This window comes from Bacillus rossius, chromosome 1, assembly GCF_032445375.1.
Source record: "Bacillus rossius redtenbacheri isolate Brsri chromosome 1, Brsri_v3, whole genome shotgun sequence".
Taxonomy (NCBI): Eukaryota; Metazoa; Arthropoda; class Insecta; order Phasmatodea; family Bacillidae; genus Bacillus; species Bacillus rossius.
Genome location: NC_086330.1, coordinates 297271797 through 297284407, shown reverse-complemented (window position 1 = coordinate 297284407; position 12611 = coordinate 297271797). Strand labels below are relative to the sequence as shown.

At 41.1% G+C, this 12611-nt stretch overlaps 1 long non-coding RNA gene across 1 annotated transcript in view; it reads right to left on the bottom strand.

The window, feature by feature from the left end:
• LOC134527788 (uncharacterized) overlaps nucleotides 1-11590 on the bottom strand; it is a 36324-nt gene extending 24734 nt beyond the window's left edge. The window contains exon 1 of the long non-coding RNA XR_010074267.1: nucleotides 11464-11590. This is a non-coding gene — a long non-coding RNA (uncharacterized LOC134527788). The remainder of the gene's footprint in view (nucleotides 1-11463) is intronic.
• Between the last annotated feature and the right edge of the window lie 1021 nt (nucleotides 11591-12611).

Sequence of the window (12611 nt, the reverse complement as noted above, 5' to 3'; positions counted from 1 at the left end):
GTCACCTTTTTAAATTTTTTTTTAATAAAATGGGATATTTTCTCTCAAAATGGGAAATTTTTGTCTCAAAATGGGAAATTTTTTAAAATTTTTGAGTCATTTTGAGGAATTTCGAGTCATTTTTGAAGAATTTCGATGATTAACCGCCGTGCGGGCTTTGAAATGCTCTAATTTAGAACTACTGTGATTACATAACATCAACCCAAAATGTTAAAAAATTAACTACACGTCGGCTTCTTTGTACATGCAGATTGTGTCAGTTTTGTCACTGAAATTCATGCAATACCCCATTCAATGTTTACAGAAAAATATAACCAAAAACATTGTAATTATAATGCTAAAGAACGTATAGCTTCAATATAATGCATAGTGTTAATGTTATTTTCCATGAATTGAATCCAGTTGGTTGGAAACAGAAATTTTTCTTATTTGTATTTTCATACGTCAATAAATAATACTCTGCTTACTCAATCCTTTACAAGCTAACAAATACCATGTAAGATTCTGGTATTTGGTACGCATTAACCAGTTAGGTTATATCTGTAATCAGATTAATATATTTCGTGAGTGCAGCATCGTCTATAAAGGTTTTACAATTTTTAAACAAAGCAAAGGCGATTTTCCGTTTAAAGTGACAAATCCAACTAGGCGACCCCTTTTCCCTCCATCTATGCCTTCCTAAGCTGTTAATGTAACATGCAATATATCAGTAAGCAAACTAATACTTAGTCATGCCGAATAAAATTACAAAATATTTACATTCTTTGCACTTACCTGGCACTTTTCTGGTGTGTCCTTTTGTACTTGCCACGCTTTGTAACCTTCTTGCAAGAAGGAAATCCTCTTCGTTTCTTGCATTTCTTCATTCTTCCTCCCTTACCGCTCACGTTGCAATGGGATAGTGAGGTAGAATTGCCGAGCCAGGTCGTGAGGTGTAGCCACGCGCATGTAACCCCCCTTCCACAGCCCCAGCTACCTGCTCCTAATACATCATCTGGGGAGCAGGGGCTTGGCTGGTGCCGTCCCTTCACCAGGTGACCATTGTCCCGTTTCTAAGAATATGGGTGTTGGGAGAAGCCTTGAAGGTTTGGGCTAGCCGGTTCTGGCAACAAGAAGGCGATATAAAATGTAGGTTCTGCGTGCAGAGAATCTGTCGCCAGTGTTTGGGTTTCGGAAAGAAAATGCATACAATTTTTGTACATTTTCATAAGTGGATCGCAGGCACCCCATTCAGTAGAACATATTTTCGGTTATGAATCTATACATTTAAAATATATTGTTTAATCCAATTAAAAATTACATTTCCTGTTCTGTTTTTAACTAGGTCTACTTGGAAACTATCGGGCTCAGCAAAAGGCCCTTTGGGTATTCGGGACTCTTGTCAACCGCCATTTTCGCATACAGCTTAATCCATCCCTGTTCACTGCTTGTACATTTCATCAGTTATCCGTAAACATTAATATGAAACATATTTGATTAAGCTTGTCACCTGCGATGTAAGTTAGTGTTAAAATGTAAGTGTAACATTCGAGAATCAAACACTAATTTCAGAAAAGAACGGCAATAATAGTCAGCTAGTATCGACTTACATGAGGAAAAGGTAGGGCACGGATAAAATCCTGGAGTAACTTTCAAGATGACCCAGGTTCAAATACTAGTCTGACCATTTTCATGAAGTGAAAGCTGGGCTAGTTCCTGTTCTTGTACATTTTTACTCAACCTTTGTTTTCAGATCTAATTATATCGTTTTTATCTGTTTCTAAATGACATAGAGAGGAAACACTTTCCCTCGGCACAATACTGCTTTCACGTATTCATTCATTTCTCGCGAGCCCATTCTGTCAAATGTGTTTGGGTAAAAGTCTGAACAACACAATATTATCAATGGGTTCACTGGCCCTTACAGCAGGTGGTCGCAGCGAGTAGTTTCCAGACATACCACTAGCCAGCGAAAGCAGCACATCCTAGACCCAATTTACAATTATTTCGGTATTCCGATGATTATCAGGAAAGTATTGCAGTTAGCTAGTTGAAACCAACTGTATATTAAAATTCACATTAATTTCTAGGGTTGTTTTGCTTTTCATGCTGTTGAGTGTAAAACTGTTTATTACAAAGGCAAATTAATTTTTTTCAAAAAAATGTCAGCTCTGATGAAAAAATCAATTTAATGAACTTTAAACTAACTGATTACAGTCATACTCATAACAACCCTACAAAAAAGTTTACGCTTTCTCGCAAACTAAATACGATTGTGAAATTTCAGTTAGAAAGTCAGAAATCGTCAAACTGCTGAAGAAATAAACCCATTTAAATACACTTTCTAAAGGTTTTTATTATAATTTTTTATGAAATTGATTTAGTAGGGAAAACATATTTTCCAAGGTTTATAGCTACGGTTTTATCAATAATTTAAAATTTGAATCACTAAAATCGCACAATTAGTTCTCACAAAATAAATTTATAAGCCTGACACTGTGTTTTCATGTACTGCTGGTTGCGGAGTATCCGGGATTCCAGCTAGGACTCAACCTTAAAAACACGAGTTATTAACTTTTGTTAAGAGAAATTTTTTGGCGATTCAGTTAAGTTAATAACTTTTTGTTAAAAACTCGTGTTATTAACTCCGGTGTAAACGCGGCTTTAGGCCTACTCCCCACCCTCGTTGGTGGCTAGGTTTGCTCCTGCTGTATCGCATATTGAAACACATTTTATTCACCTAAGATTCGCTCAAATACTTTCATTATGATAAAATGGTAAAAATGTTGGAATAATAGTGTTTAACTTAGAGTTGATAGGTTTCGTGTTTATAGTTCATACGAAAATTATAATTTGTGTAAGGAGAGGCTTGTATTTAAAGAAAGTAATTAAGTCCGTAAATGGTATTTTTAGTTCCTCTACTCTTCCGGTTGTTATAAAATACAGACACAATACTGTCAACTACAGTTTACTTAAATTATATTCATGCATTTAATTAACAACACCGACATCGTGTTATATTGTTTCAAGCTTGCAAGATGCTAAATAAATAATATTATCAGTGTATTCACTACAGTACAAAATAGTGTGAATAAAACTTGCAGTGCACTAGAATATATGCTATAAACAAGTCTAAGGATAATGTAATTAAATATAACAGTAGTATTTTTTGAACAGTCTTTAAGGGACGTATAGCATACCGAGTTGTTTCGTTACCTTCAAATCGGAAAATTAACTTAAACGGTGACGAAAATTACCAAATAATGATTAGATCAGGTCTAGTATTGTAATGTTTCACGTCGAGTCACAAAAGTGATTTATATTTATTTTATATCATATGATTTAAAGTAATAACTGACCATTGAAAACAAAATTAATAATAACGGGCAACACGTTTCACAAGATCGCTAAATAATATTTTCAAATTAATAATTATAAACTTTCACAGTTTCTAGTGCACTTCTTAACCTTCTTATATACTATTTAATAATCATAAAAGACTTTGCTATGTAAAATGATTTTATTATACCTGTATTTTGAGACAGACGTGACAGGTGTTTTAATGGGCAAAAAATAGCCTGTAAAACTTATATTTACGGAAAACCAACAGGCGTACAATGAAAAATGATATAAATATTGAATATAGTTCGTAGGCGTGCCTACAGGGGGGGCCAGGTGGGCCATGGCCCCCCCTAATGTATTCACTAAGATCGGCATTTTCTCTAATGCGTTTGTTAATATTCGTATATTCCTGGCACTGTGACACTCAAACTTTTTCAGTGTTGCAGCGTGCTTATTAACAATATTTTTAAACATTTTATCATTCTGGAAATACAGCCGCCTTAGTTTATTTAAAACACGAGGTCCCTTAAAATGGCCAAGCATAAAAAAAATTAAGAGGTTTGTTAAAGTTCTGTTGTCTGAATTGCTGTGTTTGCATTCACTAAAAAGAAGTTCATTTCAAGGTAGATCTGGACCAAGCTATTGGAAAATTCGAGGGGGAAAAATGTGTAAGTACTCTTTAAACATTTTCTATGGAGAAAAAAACATATTTTCAAGATTGTTAAAATTATACGGATATAAATATTAACTAGTAAGCATATCTCGTTGATACTGCACAAAAATATAAACATTCTAAATTCAGCTTCTGATTTAAAAATTTAGCAGGGCCCCCCCCTAATGGAAATGTCTGGGTACGCCTATGATATAGTTGTGCAAAATATATAATTCGATAGACACATCATGCCTAAGTTTTATGAATGTCCACCATCTTGTTTTCGTGTAGGTACTTTTCTATTGGCTGTAAATTGCTAGCACATACACCAACTGCCAAATAAAACACCTCCTTTCTGTAAATTCACTACCAACCTCTGCATATTATCGAATGCCGAGCTGTCATAGGTAAGACGCCTTAGCGAAGACGGGGTAGTTATGACGATGGGTTTCATGCTCACATTTTCCCGCGGCCGTCATAACACCGCCATCATACCGGCGACGCGTCGTCGCTATGACGGTAGTGTGCGAAAGAACCATGCTCGACCTGCTGGGGTGAATAGGGATATTTTTAAATGTTTTTTAGAAAATTATCTGGTGTCATAATTTTGTTTTATTTTGGTAATATATTTATATAATGCTACAAATCACAAGCTAGTCACACTGTTTAGTAAAATTTTGTTTGATCACTTCCCCAAATACTTAGAAATTTTTGACGTGACGACGTCTAATAAATCGATGAACGCCGGCTGCAGGCACGGAAAAGTGTCCCACTACGGATGTGTTCTGTTTGCTCATTGTACGCATGCGTGGCATCTCTCTTCATGCTCATTGTACGCATGCGTGGCATTTTTCTTCCACTCGATTGGAACAACCATCGATTTGACTTTTAAATCATATTTTCGTCGTTTGAATTATTAATATTATGTAATTTAACGATAGTCCACCGATTTTCAGCACAATCGGTACGGTTATTTAAAAGTAATGTTGAAAATTCAAGTACGTTTTGAACAATAATTACAATTAATAAGTTTTTATTTTTATTTTTTGTCATGTTACATGGTTTTGCAGGTTTGTACAGAAATGCCAGCAGTTTCCTGCTCTTTTGTCAACTTTTTTACATATGATCACTTAATTATTTACATTGCACTAGGAGTATTAACATATTATAAAAGGAAAAATTTAAAAAACCTTTTGTTATTGTTTTTGGAGCCTTCAGCTCAATGTCTTTTGCTTTGGGTTTGTAAGCATTATTTCATTTAGCATTATTTACAGAAACTATATTAAAAAAATTAACTAAATATAATTATAAATAAGTAGGTATCACAAGAAAACTAAATATAAAGGACTTAAAATTAAGTTAACAAACAGACAATGCGCTATGGTTGGCGTCCATTTATGGCGACACCTGTATGGCACTGTGGTTGGCGTCCATACTATGTACATATATACACTATAAGCACAGCACTGGCATTTTGGTTGGTGTCCAAGTGGAGATTTCAAGGCCACCCAGTCAGAGTGGTCTGCCAGGGTGGTAGTCTGTAATGAGTTTGTGTGGATGAGGTCTGGTGATGTTGTGTTTACCAATGTTCTGTATGAATGTGGACGGGTGTTGTGCAGCTTTGTGGAAAAATTTGTCTGTGTATTGGGTGACTAGAGATCTCGGTGATTGAGTGTTTGCAAGGGCATATAGCTGTATTTTGGTTACGTGTCTGTATTTCCCGAGTGTTGCTCTGAGTAGTTTATTGAAACATGTATTTAGTTGGTAGAAACGGATGTCGGGTACATGAGCAAATATTACTGATGCATACAATAAGATGGGTACTATGTATGCCTTGATGAGGCGCACACGGTCCTGAGCTGGCAGGGGGCTGTGGGGGCGGAGAATAAAGAATAGCGAGTTGAATGTGAGATAGGCCCGGGCAGTGGCAGACGAGAAGTGCGGTGAGAAGCGCAGTGTGCGATCCAGTGTCACACCGAGGTATTTCACTGAATCGCTCCATTTGATCACTGCGCCTCCCACAAACAATGCTGGGGGGAGATGGGACGTCGTCTGGTAAAGAAAATGGCTTCAGTTTTGGAGGGGTTTGGGAGTATGCCCCAGGATGTAAAATAGGTTGTAACTGAGCGGATGGCCGAGGTCAGCCTGGCTTTGATTTGAATAGGGTCATGATGTGTTACCATAAGCGCGGTATCATCCGCGTACATGACAATCGTGCATTCTGGGGGCGTAGGAATGTCATGAGTGTAAAGGGAGAATAAGATTGGGGAGAGCGTAGACCCTTGTGGGACCCCTGCCGTGATGGTTCTATTAAATGAGATGGACCCTTCCACCCGCACGTGGAATGTGCGGGCTTCTAGGAAACAGTGAAGGATGCAACGAAGGGCAGGGTTAAATCCCAGAAAGGCTAGCTTGAGGATAAGGGCTTGGTGATGGACAGTATCGAATGCACGACTAAGGTCTAGCAACACCATCCCGGTATGGGTTCTTTGGGTGAAGTTGAGGGTGATTTGGTCGGTGACATGAGCCAGGGCGTGCTGCGTTGACAGTTTGCGCCTGAAACCAAACTGGAACTCCGGCAGTGGTTGGAGGCGGTCCACTTCCGCCTCAAACCTGGCCAGGACTATGCGTTCCGCTACCTTAGATGTCACAGATAGCAGAGATATGGGGCGGTACGATGCCGGCCGGCTGGCGGTGCCCTTCCCGTTGAATATGGGGACGACCGTGGCCTCACGCCATGATTGTGGGTAATGGCCTGTGATGAGGATGCTGTTCAAGATGTTGGTGAGGTAGATGAGAGCTTTGCGAGAGATGGATTTGAGTAGGCGTGGGGTGACTTTGTCTGGGCCAGGGGCAGCACTGCTGCATACACGATCTATCTCCTTCCTCACCTGCCTGGGTGTGGCTAGCTTGAGGGAGCCAGGCAGGGGGGAAGGAGGAGGTTGGTAGTGGGTGGGTAACTTTGACAGGCGAGGTGGTATGAGTGCTGGGGTGAATGAGTTGGCAAAATGGTCAGCCAGGCACTCAGCCCTGTCAGTCGCCGACTCCACCACTCCATCGTCCACCTCTCGAGGCGGGATCGCTGGCCTAGTGGAGCGGAGACCCCGAGCAAAGCGCCACACCGAGCCATTCGCGAATGACAGTGCCTGGAGCTTTTTGACCTCGCCCGCCGTCATCCATTCAATAAAAGCCACTCTGCACTGCCTGAACAGTGCATTGTAGCAGTCCCTGTCCGGCTGCAGGTGGGTACGTTGCCATCGGCTCCTGGCCTTATTTCGGGTTGAAATGAGGTGCTTGATATGTTCGGGAAATGGGACCCCAAGGTGGTGAGGTCTGACCTTGGGGATGTGCAGTGCGGCTAAGGTGATGATGGTGTCAGCATAGTGAAGAACATGTTGGTCAAGTTCTTCCTTTGTGCGGGCTTTGCGTTGCAGGTCGAGCTGCTGGTCCATAGCTGTTCGGTACATTTTCCAGTCAGATAATTTGAAGTTAAAAATGAGTTTAGTGGTCGTGGGGGTGACTGTGGTGTCTAGTGTCCCTATGATGGGGAAGTGATCGGATTTAAGATCGGTGCAGACTTTTAAATCACTGACTCTGGGAAGGCCTGTGCCTATCACCAGGTCTAAGACACTGGGGCTGCCAGTGTGGGAGTGGGGGTGGTACGTAAATGTGTCAGGAGCATGAAGGTTAAGTGGAGTTCCCATCAGGTATCTGCGGAGGGCAGTGCCTCTGTGGTTATTTTTGAGGCAGCCCCAGGAGGTGTGCCTGGCATTAAAGTCACCCGCCAGGATGACACGTGAGTCGAGGTGGCGGAGGCTGTTGAGGTCCTCCGTTGGAAATGGGGTGGTTGGTGGGATGTAAAGAGCCACGGCAGTGAAAGGCGTGGGGTTCGTGTGCAGCCGGACCGCCACTGCTTCCACGTGGTGTAGTTGTGGTGTTTGCCGTCGGTGATGCGACAGGGTTTGGCACACAAGAAGCGCCACGCCCCCTTGGGCACCATCAATCCTGTCAGCTCGGTGCGCCACATATCCTGGCACTGTGAACGGAACGCCAGCCCTGAGCCAGGTCTCCGCCAGGAATACCAGGTCTGGTTTGTGAAATGAGATGAAATGGTTAAACTCGGGAGCCTTGTTGGCGATGCTGTTGCTATTCCAAATAATAATTTTAAGGGAAGGCATTAGTCAGGGTGCAGCCTTAGGGAGGCTACAAACAAAATTATACAATTAATAAATTTGAATTAAATTCAGCTAAATGGGTCATGGCAGAAAGTAAAACATGTTGTGAAATTTAGTGAACATGGGATGGAAATGTAAAACACAACCAAATATACAAAAATAATTATACAAATTATTGTTTATAATCAATATGAAATTGCATTAACTTTTTGTATTTATGATGCATTTAGAGGTACAAGTCATCGTATTCGAGACTACTATTCGACACATAGTCATGACAAATATTCGCATAGTATTGCAATAAATATAAAAGTTCATATATAATAATCTCGCTCATGAGGACAATATCAAGCCATAGGCAACGTATACAAATATATATCAAGAGGTTAACGCCTAACGAGACCCCTACATTACTATACAAAGCAAGCCAAATTTAACAAACTAACTCATAAAAACAACACAATTTATGACACAGAATCGAGTGGGTCAAACTAACTGCTCCTCGCGAGGAGATTCAGGGTGCTTGTGCTCATGGTCTGTCCGATCCAATGGCCATAGCCAAGTGATAAAATAGAGCAACTATTTACGGCCAACAACAATGAATAAAACATACATTCTTGTACAAGCAGGGCCAGTCAATGTAATCGATACTTAAGGCAACAATAAGAATGTGAATATTAATTCTGGGGGCGTCACGCCATGGTTCGGGTATCGCGCAGCAGTCGTGCATCAAACAGAAAATTAACATCAAAGCAAACGAAGCAGACACAGGAAACCAAAACCAAATTTTCTAAAAGTGGCGGCCGAAATAGGATTTAGAATATAAAACCCTAACCTCAGGAGAATTTAAGCTACCTAAACAACAAGAGCATGGCCACTTCACACTAATTTAAGGTAACGACTGCTTGAGCATACATACCAAAATCATGTCGCGACACCTCCGGACCAGAACAGACCCGAGGCCACAGGGGGCGCACCAATTTATAATCCCAGTGACGTCACGGTAATCGGCAAAGGGGAGGAAGGGAGGGGAAGGTGGCGGCAATGTGGGAGGGGGAAAGGAACGGAGGCTGTCGGCGGCGCGCGGTTTGAAGTGGCATCCACTTCAAGGGCTTCAAGCAGGGAGAAAATCACTGTTGACTTCTCGTCGTAATTCTGCGCTGTTTTGAACTTACGGACTGCGTCAAGGACAAAGGGAACCCATTTGAGTAGGTTTAATTCTTTAACCATTTTGATAAGTTAAGTAAATTCACTGAGGGGATTGGGTTCTCTGTTTACTTTTTGAGTATTAGGTTGTGGTTTGTTCTCTCTTAGTGGGCGGGGGGTGAAGTTTAGGGGTACGCGGGTGTCCCGTTGTGGTGCTTGGGTCTGGGCTGTGTGTTGAGGTGCTTGTGTTTGAGTCTGTGCTCTGAAGGATTTTAGTGTGCTGGCGAATGTGGTGTTTGGTGGTCGCAGTGGTGGAAAAGTGCCTATGCTATTTGTATGTGGTGTAGGTAGTTTGTTTTGGGTTGTCACCTTGTCATGCAGCAGGGCCATCCTGACTGGGCAGTCTCTAGCAGCCACGATGTGGGTGGTGTCCTGCAGGTGGTGCTCGACGCAGTTGATACATGTGGGGGTATCCTCCCTGGTCCTGGGGCAGCTGGTGGAGGGGTGGTCGCCGGGGCAGCGCACACACCTGGATCGCATGTCGCAGCAGAAGCTGGAGTGCCCCCAGCATTGGCAGTTGACACAGCGCTGGATCTCCTGCTGGCCCCGATATGCTTCGAACCGGACCTGCATGTGGTCCAGGTAGTGCGTGCCCAGGACTGATGACAGTTGAGTGGTGCCATTTAGTGACACCAGGTAGAGAGGCACTGGTATCATTTCACCTTCAGGCGATTTCTGTCCATTCGTATAACTGTGGCTACCTCCAGTCCCAGTGCACTAATGTGTTCCTTAATATCTTCAGTGTCGTAGTCCGCCCCAAGTCCCCTGACCACGAACCGGCTGTTTCGCTGGTCAGGTCTGGGGTGGGTGTAGCTTTCAAAGTTTTTCTGCTTCAGATATTGGCAGACTGCTTCGTGGTCTGCTGCTGTTTGCGTCCTTATTTTGATGTTGAATCTGGAGCACACGGTGGCATATTAATTTTTAACCAGGCCATTCAACGCCATTTTATGCACGTTGAATGATTGGTTCATTGACGTTTTTACTGTAATTGGCGGCATTCGGAAGCTGGGTGTTGCGATGGTGGTCGTTGTTCGTTGTTGTGTGGTAGTCGGGTGTGTGGGGTTGTTAGATGTGGCCTGGGGATGTGCGATTTTCTTGTTTGTTTGCTGGTGGGATGTTGGTTTTTGTTGTGTGGTAGTCCTGGGTGTCAGAGTTGTGTTTCTTGTGGAGGGGCTGGGCTTCCCATTCTTGGGAGTGGTATTCCATTCTTGTGTTGGTACTCCTGCATCAATTGTCGTAGCTAGTGTGTCGTCTTCAGTTCCTTCTTCCATATCACCGAACACCTGGAACCTGTTCTTGGTGCTGGGTGTCGTTTTTGGACTGTTGAGGAGGTGTGATGCATTTCTCTTCTTGCTTGTGGCTTGCGTTACACTTTCCCACTCATTGTTTGTGTCCATTTGGGTAGGTGTTGGTGGTGTCATTTGTCTGGGCGTCGTTGTCACTGAGTCTCGTCCGTGGGATTTAGTGTTGCGGATAATATACTCCACAAATTCCTCCTCCCGGATAATTTGTGGAAGGGCTTCCTCCTCAAAATTAAATTTGTGAGGAATAAACTCATTTCTATTGCAGATTATATAGGGATGTGCTGGTGTTACTTCTTGTTCGATTTCTCGGAGGTGTACTCGGAGCATAATGTCTCTGTTTCCATCACTACCGACATAAAAAAGGTTACCAAAGTAGTCATATACCGAGTCACTATTTACTAATTCGCGTTTTGCAGGGCAGTACAGTTCGAACAGTTTTTGCACAGTGTTGGATGCCATTTCGCCTTTGTTTAGATCTGAGGTATTATTTGTAGTTGTATTTATATTATTAGACATAGTTTCTTTCGTGCTAAAATTAATACTGTTGCTACCTAATAATTTTTCTCTGGGAATTATTTGCGACTTTATCTGAGAAGCCATGTTGGAGACGCCCAAAACATATTTATTTATTTATTTGGTTAGTTTCTGCTGGGCATTGATTAGTATCGATCGCGATATCCCTGATGTTACTATCTGCATATGGTACATTTTCTGGCACATTTGATGGTACACACTGTTTGTTTACCTTCATACACGAGTCTTTATACACTGTTTTATAAAATAACTCGGCTAAGCCGATGCTCACCTTTACTTGTGCGCATGCACAGATGTTATTTGCACACGATTTTCACTCGTTGAAGCGGCGAAGAACACTTTATTCACTAAATCGCGGTAAATTTGCGGCACACGATTTGGCGCGAACTACTCGGTGATCGAACGAGAACCAACAATGGTTTTTTACAGTTACACATAATAATTCAAATACACCCGGGATCTTTTGCACAATATTTAAAAAAATATTTTAACACATTATAAATAAGTTTGGTGTATTTGAGATGCGTATTTGTTCACGGTAGGGCTATAATATTAACACGATTTTATAACAATGTTTTTATAAATATATATATAACATTTGAAACTATTTTACCTTAGTATGGCCTCGTGGGCGTGTGGTTAGCGTACCTAACTATTAAACTAAAGGTTGTCGGTTCGAAACCTGGCAGCTGCGAAATTTTTTTTTGTACTTGTAAAAATAAAGATGGCGCACGCAACATTTCAAAAGTAATAAATATATTTGAATTAATGAATGCAAATAAAAGTAAATTTATTAATTCAAATGCACATTTAATTTCACTCCTTTGTATCCATACATAATAGTGATAATTCAATAAAAATGATTCAATTTTATTCATAAAAGTATGCAGAGGTAGATTTAACATGCAAAAGATAGAAAAATTAAAAAAAAAATTCTTCCTCAAAGAATATAATATTTTTAATGCCTAAATGGTTTGGTTGCAAAAACCTATTATGGCTCAGTCTCAGGCCGAATATAATATTTTCTTTTCTTCTGGATCAATCATTTCATCAATGTTTTGTTATGACGTCATGTTAAACTATCGTCCGTAAACCGACTTTACAGACAATCAATTTTTTTTTATTGGCGTCCCTATTCCACCAACGTCGGGGTGAACAGGGACATGTGTTTATTTTACTGTGTTTTCCCTATCCAACACCTCATACTCATCTGGTACATCAGGAAACACAAAAATGTCTGAGCACTTGTTCGACTGCCGAAGAAAGCTTCCGTTGTACCGGTACTTGTCTGTCAGAATATTCCCTGTCACCTTTCCTATATAAACCTTAATACCCTTATCAAAACAAAACTTTACCTTTACCCAGTCCCCTTCCTTCAAATTCTCAATGCCTCCAATCCCAATGTCTACTTCATTATGT